Raw genomic sequence first — 10085 nt, forward strand, 5'->3', positions numbered from 1 at the left:
ATTAGGATTGGAGTCATGGGAATCTGGTGGGAGGGAAACTGTGGCCGTGCTGGAAATGAAGGACATTAATTTCATGTCAGCACAGAGCAGCCAGTGTCCTGAACCTAATTATGTCAGCATTAGTTGCTCAACACTTTTTTTTAAATACATCACTGGTTGCAATAAAATGGAAAGAGTAATGTTATAGTGAATGGATCTATAAAATGCCCGTTAATAGATCCACTGCTGCTAGAACAAATAATAATATTTATGAATTATATATGAAATAAATTGTAAATAAATAATAACACAGAGGAAAGTGACAAGAAGGAAAATATTATAACGGTTATAGGTTGCAGTAGTAGAGGTAAAAGCAAAATATGATAAATAGTATAATATAAAAATAAATAAAAATTGACAAACACTAGGCAGTTTTATCGAAATTTCAGTATTAGAAAATTAAGGTTTCGTAAGATTTCAATTGTGAACACGGAGAGTTATTTTTTAAAGACAAGCTCCATGTATACTGTATATATGATTCGTGTAAACAAAATTAAACAACAAACCAAAGACATACTGTACATAGACACAGCTGAGAGGAGAAATCACAGCAGAGGAACATCAAAGTAATAATTAAATGAACATAACCCCACTGGCTTTGTCTCATGGTGTGTGTTAATTTTTTATATTCAGTTCACTAATGCATAAGGACATCTGTTTTCAAAGTTTCCCATGTACTTGAGCGCTAATCATGACAAGTTCAGGCTGTTTAGACCAATAAACAAGTCCACGAAGCTTAATGCTCAGTTACAGTACTGCTAAATAGATCTTTTAGAAGTGTATGCTATAAAAAAAGGACCTTTAATAACCTGTGCAGCTGGAAAGCTTGGTGAGATATACGCTACAAAGCGCCGGGTGACTGGAGAACATATTCTAATTAAACACCCTGAGCTAACGAAGCGTGTTAAGATGAGACCGAACAAACTGCTGGATGTTTATCTCATAGGGACATAAGAAAGTGTGTTCCGACAAATTAATGTATGCTGTGATAATTTGACCTCTGATTTGAACAGAACCTTATGGAATGTTTTGATTCCACCATCTAATTAAATAAGCACTAATGAGTTGCACTATAAGTAAGCTTCAGGTTATTTATAGGTGGATACTTTGAATCTTTTAGTTGTTTTTGTGTGTGTGTGTGTGTGTGTGTGTGTGTGTGTGTGTGTGTGTGTGTGTGTGTGTGTGTGTGTGTGTGTGTGTGTGTGTGTGTGTGTGTGTGTGTGTGTGTGTAAATGTCAGCCATGCAAACTAGTCAATTCTGCAGCTTCCATGACATTTATCATAAACATCCAATAGGCCAACAGCATTAAAAATATTATAATTCAAATGTATACAAACTAAATGTAAGTCTGGATTCATTTTTAAATAGCAGGGAGTGAAGCAATATGGAAAGTCTGACAATAGACTACAGATTATCACCCATCCATCTGTCAGTCTGACAGACATTTTTCTGCAGCTTCCTAACAGGCAGATTTGCCATTATTTTACTCTGGTGCTCTGTATAGTGTTTTCTGCAACATTGCTTTATTTGGGTTGACTTTTTGCACTAGTTTATTTTAAACAGTCCTACAGTCCGGCAAGCAATTTTTTAAAAACCCATATCAATTAATATGAAAGGCACTTGCCTTATAATTATAAAATATACATTTATAAAATAGTTTTAGAGTTTTAGATGTCACACCGCAGGACAACATTCCTCGTATAGTCCTACTGTGTCAAGATTTTGCTGAGTTAGACGCGTGGTCAGCGTATTTTGTTGATCCTGGAAAAACATTCCTGTCTGAAAATGTAATCCTAATCATATCCCTACCCCTAAACCTAACCTTACCCATAGCTTATCCCTAAAATTAGAGGTAAATGATTGGTGAGACTAACCCTGGTTGTAAGCCTAATCTTGATATAAACTGTAAACTTGTCCCTCAAATCTGATTAATTGATTAGAATGTTGCACTTGGTGAAATCAGGTTGTATGTATAAACGTACTGAATCAAAATAATATTTTGCAGTGTGCTGCAGACCATTAACTGTAAAAAAAAATTAAAAAAAAATTCTCAGCACATAGTAACATTAAGTCATAATATAACATCTAAATAGACAAATTACTTTCTTTGAGGCTTTAAAAGGCGTATGTGTGTGTTCCAGGGATGTGTTCCAGGAATGTCAGATGAGGCCTAGTTAAATGTAATCTGGATTGAATTATATGGAAATCACCACTCTCAGTATTTCAGCAATGCAATTTTGCTGCATATGTGTTTGTTCATCAGGTAAAATTGACAATATTGCTTGGAAAGCACTCGCTGCTGTCATTCTCATTAGTTTTCATCTGATGCAGCTCCATCAATAAATCTATGCAAATTTCTATTGCACCTTTCAATAAAAACACCAAAAGGGATTTAAAAAAAATCAATAAATAACAATATAAGTTTAAGTCTAATAATTAACATTATAAAAAGTCTTTAAAAAAAAGTATATGTACACTGCCGTTCAAAAGTTTGGGGTCAGTTATTTATTTATTTATTTATATTTTTAATATAAGAAATGTATACTTTTGTATTCAAGGATGCATTAAATTGATAAAAAGTGACAGTAAATAAATGTATAATTTGCAAATGATTTCAAAGAAATGCTGTTCTGGTCACGGTTTCCACAAAAATATGAATAAGCACAACTGTTTTTAACATTGAAAATAAGATGTTTCTTGAGCACTAAATCAGCATATTAGAATGATTTCTGAAGGATCATGTGACACTGAAGACTGGAGTAATGATGCTGAAAATCCAGCTTTGCCATCACAGGACTTAATTACATTTTAAAATATATTAAAATAGAAAAAAGTTACTTTAAATTGTAATAATATCTCACAATATTACTATCTATTTTTCTTCAAATGAATGCAGCCTTGGTGAGCATAATAACAGACTTCTTTCAAAAACATTAAAAATTCTTACCAATATCAAAATTTTTTCCTGGACTTGACCAACATCATGCAACATTTCTAAAACAATGAAGGCAATTACTGCACTAAACAGCTTTAAGGCAAGATTTGGTATTTGGTTTGAACCTGATGAGGAGCTTATGTTCAAACGACCAAACTAAATCACTTTCCTCAACAACATTAAAAACTAAATTAGATTCTTGCCATGGTAAATGATGTAATAACAGTCTCAAATGTACTATTTTCAAATGCTCTGTTTATATCCAACCTAACAGTTGATACTTTTCTAGGGAACATTGCCAACTTATCACATTTAAAGCCTGGGATTGTGTCAGGATGACTTCTAAGAGAGGCGTTTAGAAGCCTGTCAATAGTCCAGAATAGCACCCTTGGGGTGTTCTGGTTCTCAGAGACCAATTTAGTGAAATGAGCGTACCAGCCAGATCTAATTGCATTATTAAAAATAGATAGGTGCTGTCTGAAAGTATCAAAATTGACTTGCAGCTTCATCTTCCTCTATTTATATGCAGCTCTTTAGCAGTTTATACTGCTGATATTTTAATTCATTTGTTTTGAGAGTTTGTAAGCAGGAAGCTGGAGAAGGAATAGACTTACCGTGTTTTCAATGGCATCAGCTGTAAAAAGCTGTATGAAGCTCCTAGATCACTTATAATTTTCCACAGCTCATGTGTCTGGTATTTTTTTGTCTACTGAAATCTCTTGGAAAGATATTTTTGCAGTTTCTTCACCAGCACAATCCAAAAACACATTACACACCACTGAAGAGATGCGTATCCCTCACAGCCTCACTTTCATTCCCGTTAAAAATCGAAGATGGCCTTGTTGTGAATAAGCTCAATAGAATGGAATTGAACAGAATAGAAATAATACTTTGAAGCTGACAATTTTTTTCATTTTGTAAAATAAATATATACATTTTTCCCAAATTTTTGGTTTAATATAAGATGTTCCCTTTCAAAGTGGAAAAAGTTTTGCGATACTTAAGGTGTCAACACCATAACTAGCCTATTTATTTTACAAAATGCAAAATTTAATCAACTGGAGGATTTGGGGTTTTGTAGGTGTAGGATTTACTCTTAAACAACTTTAACTCAGAAATTGCATGTAAATTTCACACAAAAAACTACACTGTGAAAAAAAAAAGTTGCTGCCTTAAATTTTTAAGTACAATCAACTTGGATGTTTAAGTTATTTCAACTGAAATTGCATTACTGACTTAAAAATGATTTGAATCTTGTATAACTTATAAAAAAGCTGAAAATAGCAATGCTAGTTATTAATAGTTGTTAATATTACAAGTTAAAGCAATGTAAAAACATGTTGTTATGACTTATTGATCATATAATTTTTTACAGTGTACAAAGAAATAGCAAACGTTGAATTAAATGTAAAAATTTGAAGTACAAACACTAAAATAATATTTTCTTATGAAACATACTCCAATAATCATATTTTACAGTGTAGTATGATCATGTTTATGAGAGGAAATTCAGCTATTTGACCTATTGAAGACGAGAACTGCATCACACATCCATTTGCTGGTTAGAGGGGATTTGGATGCTCATTGATTTTTGTTTGTTTAAGAGCCTGCTCCAAACGCTTTCCAATGGGAGAAAAAAAATTAGATCTTTCAAAAGCAATTTTTAAGAATTTCACCCTTGGGATTTCTCCTTCTGTCCCACTCAGCGTTTTGGTCTGTGCTTACTGACCTCCCTCCAGCCTCCTGGTCCACCCTGGTGGTAAATCTGTCTCGAATCCATCTGCTGTGACAACCACTGACAGGCCCTGATTTAAAACCTGTCAGTCTCACTCTCAGACACTGAGGTCTGCCAGAGACGCGCGGCCACGGCCCATCCAAACTGATCTGTTTCTGCTTCTGTCAGTGATTAATGTTTCCCTATTTTTAACACCTTCCTCAGAAAACACGCGCTCACATTCATTCATGCACGTTCATTGACAGATGGGGATACAAAGACTCGCACGCAACTCTACAGACTTATTCATACTTGACACATACAGCTGCAATAAAAAAGCCTAAGTGAAGAATTACGTATTGAAATCAGCGACTTCTCTTTTCTGATGACGTGTTTTCGGCACGAAGGCGGGGCGACCTGTCACTCAAATGACATCACAGCAATAGCAAACCACAATGATCCAATCTGTTTCTGATGGACAAATCCAAGCCCCACCCTACGATTTTTCTTGTTCGAGAAGCTGTTTCACTCGGATATATACGTCACAATAGGAACTATTGCAACTTTTGTATATTCACTGTACGTCACAAAAGGGAAGAACAGACTATCACAGCTTCCGTTTCATGCCGACTTTAACAAAATAGTGTTAAGTAAGACAGTGGCTGCGTCTGAAATAAGTATATTTGAATAAGTAATTACTTTGTGACTGCAAAAGTATGTTCTATATAGTATGTGTGTGTCATTCAGACGTAATACTTTACATTTGCCATTTTGTCATTCTCTTTTGACCTACCAGCATCAGTTGTGTCTGAAGTAATAGGTCATCCAGGTACTTTTTGTCCACTCTTTTGTGAATTCGGACATACTTTTTTTGTCACAAACTGTTTTTCATCTACTGTATAGTAGGGAAGTATGCGCTTTTGGATGAAGCCAGTATCTTGCGGTCATTAACTGTCCATGTATGGATCGGTTAGTGTTGGTTAGCAGCAAAGAAAAAAAACAGTTCTAAGATGGTAAAATCACCTTCAGCATAAACTTCAACAATAAACATAAATTTCAACATTATGTCCAATTGCATCAGCAATAACTTCTAATGAATATTGTTGCTTGCATGATTGGAAAAGCTATTAAAAATAAATGAACAACAATTCTTAGTGTGCATAGCGGTATTAGTCAAACATCAGTCACCTTTTCAAGGTACAATAGCTGAGACATGAGCATCTAAAATGGAAAATTATACTTTTAAATATTTATATTTTAGAAGAAAAGTCTTATTATTTTAGTCCCTCGAGAAATGAAAGAAATAAAAATATATTATTTTTATGTTTCACTCACTAATGATAATCTGTCCCTGTTATCATAAGTTGTCAAACTGCAGTGAGTTGTATGTATAGGTATATTTTTGAAGTTTTGCAAAAATGTAGGTGTCACGGCTGGGCTGGGGATGAAGATGAGGTGAGGTTTGCAGCGTACTTTAAAAAAAAGAGGGTAATCCAGACAATGAGCAAATGAAACTGAGGGAATTACACAGGAACTAAATGTTTTATTAACAAAGTTCAGGAGGAGCACGTTCAGAAAATCAACCCAATCAGCATGAGTGGAGGCATATATATTCATTTTTGTGAGAGACCAACCCGATCTCACGGCAATTCGTACGTATTTTACAAGGTGGCTAATTTATATGACTTCACTCGTACCAATTCGTACGATTTTTGCTAAATCGTACATATTTTACATGTTGCTCAATTCGTATGAATTAGTACGAATCACCTACCCCTGACCTCGCCCTATACCCATCACTGGGGTTTAGACAAATCGTACGAATTCGTACAAGCGAGGTCGTACGAATTAGCCACCTCGTACTCACTCGTACGAATACGTATGAATTGGTTGTGAGATAGCGTTGGAGAGATCGCAAAGTGTCTTGGGGGAATGCAAAAGTTTTGCGAGAGAACGGAAAAGCTTTGAAAAATATTTTTCCTCCCATCCCATATTTTTTCCACCACCATGTCCCTTTAGGGGCTCCGTAGCTTTCAGTAGGCTACATCAATAAAGGTCACGAAAAATTATATTCAGACTCACATTAAATTATTTTTACATTAAATAAAGCACATAATCTGCACCAGACATTATCATTGTCATACGATGCTCCCTGGTTTTCACAGTGCATTGTGGGACTTTTTCGGAGCTAACGTGTCCGTGCATTGGAAAGATTCTGCGACTGAGACTCCATGATCAGTGCCTTGATTACTGAACTAGGGAGCTGATTGAGACACACGCTGCATCCGAAATCACGTACTACTACATTTGAACTTACTTTGAGACCATTAAAAAAGTATGTTCTATATAGTATGAATATTGGTAGTATGAATGAAATTCAGATGTACTACATCCGCCATGTTGTTATCACTTGACCTACCAGTGTCAGTTGCATCCCTTCACTGCCATTCATAAATCCTCTCTCGTGGCCTCATGGGATGGTAAAGTGTACATCGAATACGCACTTCCGGAACTCGGTCAGAACAGATGTAATAGGTCATCTGGGGACTTTCTGCCTATACTGTTTTTCGAATACTACAGTATGTATTTAGACATACTCTTTTGGCATACTGTTTTTCGCATACTTTAAAGTAGGGATGTTCGATTTCAAACTCAGCAACGCCCCTCGAAAATCTACCTGAAATAATAGTATTGTCACATTTTGAGTTTGCAAACACAGGAAATGATGAATGACAAACTAAAAGTCCTTGAAATGAAACAGAAAACACAACAGATCGTGATAGTACTGTAGGTAGAGGCATGTCCAAACAAAATTTTTTTTCTGTGTATTAACTTGCACAGATTCATTGTTCACCATAAGACTAGTAATTTGCGCCAACAAAGTAAATAGGGTCAGTTTTGATTTCATGATGATTTTAACATAAAAAGTTAGAAAAAAGGTTTTACTTTGACTTTTAATATTCTTTATGTTGTGTTTGTTGGGGAAAAACAGTTCATAATAAATTTAAATAAGATTATCTCAGTCTAAATAGATATTATTGTTTTGTACTGCATGTAGCCTGTTGCTGTCAAACATAGGCCTACGTTTGAGACTTGAAATTGCTTTGATTGTTTACAGGTTTATGAGTTGTTTAGTGTTTTATGATCAGCTTTCATCTTAGATATATACCCTTTTTCTTACACCTTGCCATCTGAGCCTGAGTGAGACATGATTCGTTCATTGGAGACTCACAATATAGAGCTAGGGTATAACCAGAGCTCTAGCTATGAAAATTCAGTGTGCATTAAAAATCTGCAATATACGAAGCACAAGTGGCACTCTCCTACCGAGGCAACATTCTTGATCAGCTTACACTAACTCCACAAAATCAAAATAAAATGCACTGCATGAGCAGTCAATTATTAATAATGACGTCTCTACCTTCCCGAGGTGTTCGAATAATGCCGTCACTAAAGGGACAAATGGATGCCGTTGCGAGGGATCTCTTCAGAGCGCGCGATCTGCCAGAAAAGCTTTCATGCTAATGAAGGAGAGTGGAGCGGTGGCTTTCACTCACTGTAGAAATGAGTCAGGGCTGCGGTCGGGCTAGAATAGCCAGGCTCTGGCGGTAATGAGGAGCAACAGAGCCAGCCTATTCCCCGTACATTTTGTTTCCGTCAAAGCCCAATTTCTACCTGGAGAAAGGGAGCCAACTTAAAAGGGACTTCATAAAGATATGACGATATTCCATTACCGCGCCCTGTTAGTCAACAGAGCGGAAATGTGGTCAATAATCAGCAACGCATGTCTGTGAAAGGTTTACATGGGGAACAAGGGTCATCTTATTGCTTTTAGAAATGGACGTGGGTGTTGTTTTAAAAAAATATGAGGGCTGAAACGTAATCTTTGGGGGTACATTTTTCATCTTTTGTTCTGAGTTTTTCATTTCCTGTAAAACACAATATCCTGTCCAAAGGGCAATTATTCAACCGCCAGCATGTCCGCTTATAGCATTCAACACACAAAGATGTAAGGCAAATTACCATCTGATGCGTTTTAGAAAAGATATTTAAATCTGGAATATGACACAGAAATGATTATGTATTCATACAATATTTTTATTTATAGTTTCAAACATATTTATGATGCCCCAAGGGCTTGGAGATAAATTCTGGGGAGAACATTTTTACCGGAAGAGTAGCCATCAAAGGGTAGTTTTAGGTGAGTGGCTAATTGAGTTAATTTTATCATAATTACTACTTTTTGGAACAAGAACACCATACACCAGTTTTTAAAGCACAAGCGACAGGAAGTAAATTGCATTTGCACACACTTTATGTAGCCTATTTAATGGTAAATAATTTCTATAGACTGCTATTAAATCTTAATGATTGGAATTGAATTGACTGGAACTGACATTAATTTTAATAAATACATATAGAACTTTTCATCTCAACAATTAAGTTCAGGGTGAGGAAACTGTTGATAATGTTACAACAGCTAAAAAAAGGGGTCATCGTTTCTTTATGTTCAATATTGCAAACGGAACTACAAAAATTAGCTCTCAATAGAGTGGTGCAGGTATGACATCAGAACCCAGAAGACTAATTCGCTGTTGGTTCCTTCAAAATTTTCCTTTGGGTTTAATATTAGGGTTTTTCGATTTATGTGTAAAGCCTGTGGCAAAGTATACTTTGACGTTTTGTTCTACAACCTAAGTACACACACCCATACCGAAAACACGAATTTTGAAGCAGTTATGTCCACTTTTTGAAAACGTACATTTATAATATGTAACTAGATAAGACAACTTGGGGTGTGAGTGTGTGCACTGCAGTGTATGTTGTAGAACAAAACTTCAAAGTACTGATTAAAATTGTGTAAAAATTGTGTAAAATTGTGTTTAATACAGGCTTTATTTTACTCATAAAAAAAAAAAAAAAAAAACATTATAAAACACGATCGGAAAGTCTCGATGGAACCAGCAGCGAATTAGACTTCCGGGTTCTGGTCAGAGTCAAACAGATTGTCACACCAATTATATATTTTTAGCAAATCAAATGACTTGTCTTTGGATATAAAAACCCAAGATAAAGTATTTGTAAATACAAAAATGATACCTTTTTATTATACAAAAATTACAGTCAATCTAATAGTCTAGGCATTCTAGAAGGCTTCACCAATGCATTCTAGAAGGCTTTAACAAATTAGTTTGCATGCTTTTCTCTTTTGGGTGTACATAAAATTACTGTCATCACTGTACGCATTAAAGATTTATCCTTGCCGAGTCAGATAAAGACATTTATCAGATCACAACAGACATTTTAATTGCATTTTAAATGCATTGAGAGGGTGGCAATCTAGCAGAGAAATGACGCAAAGCAACGTTATAACAGTGTGGGGAATAACAAGGGAA

Source organism: Abramis brama (genome assembly GCF_963993115.1).
Source record: "Abramis brama genome assembly, chromosome: 17".
NCBI classification, from domain to species: Eukaryota; Metazoa; Chordata; class Actinopteri; order Cypriniformes; family Leuciscidae; genus Abramis; species Abramis brama.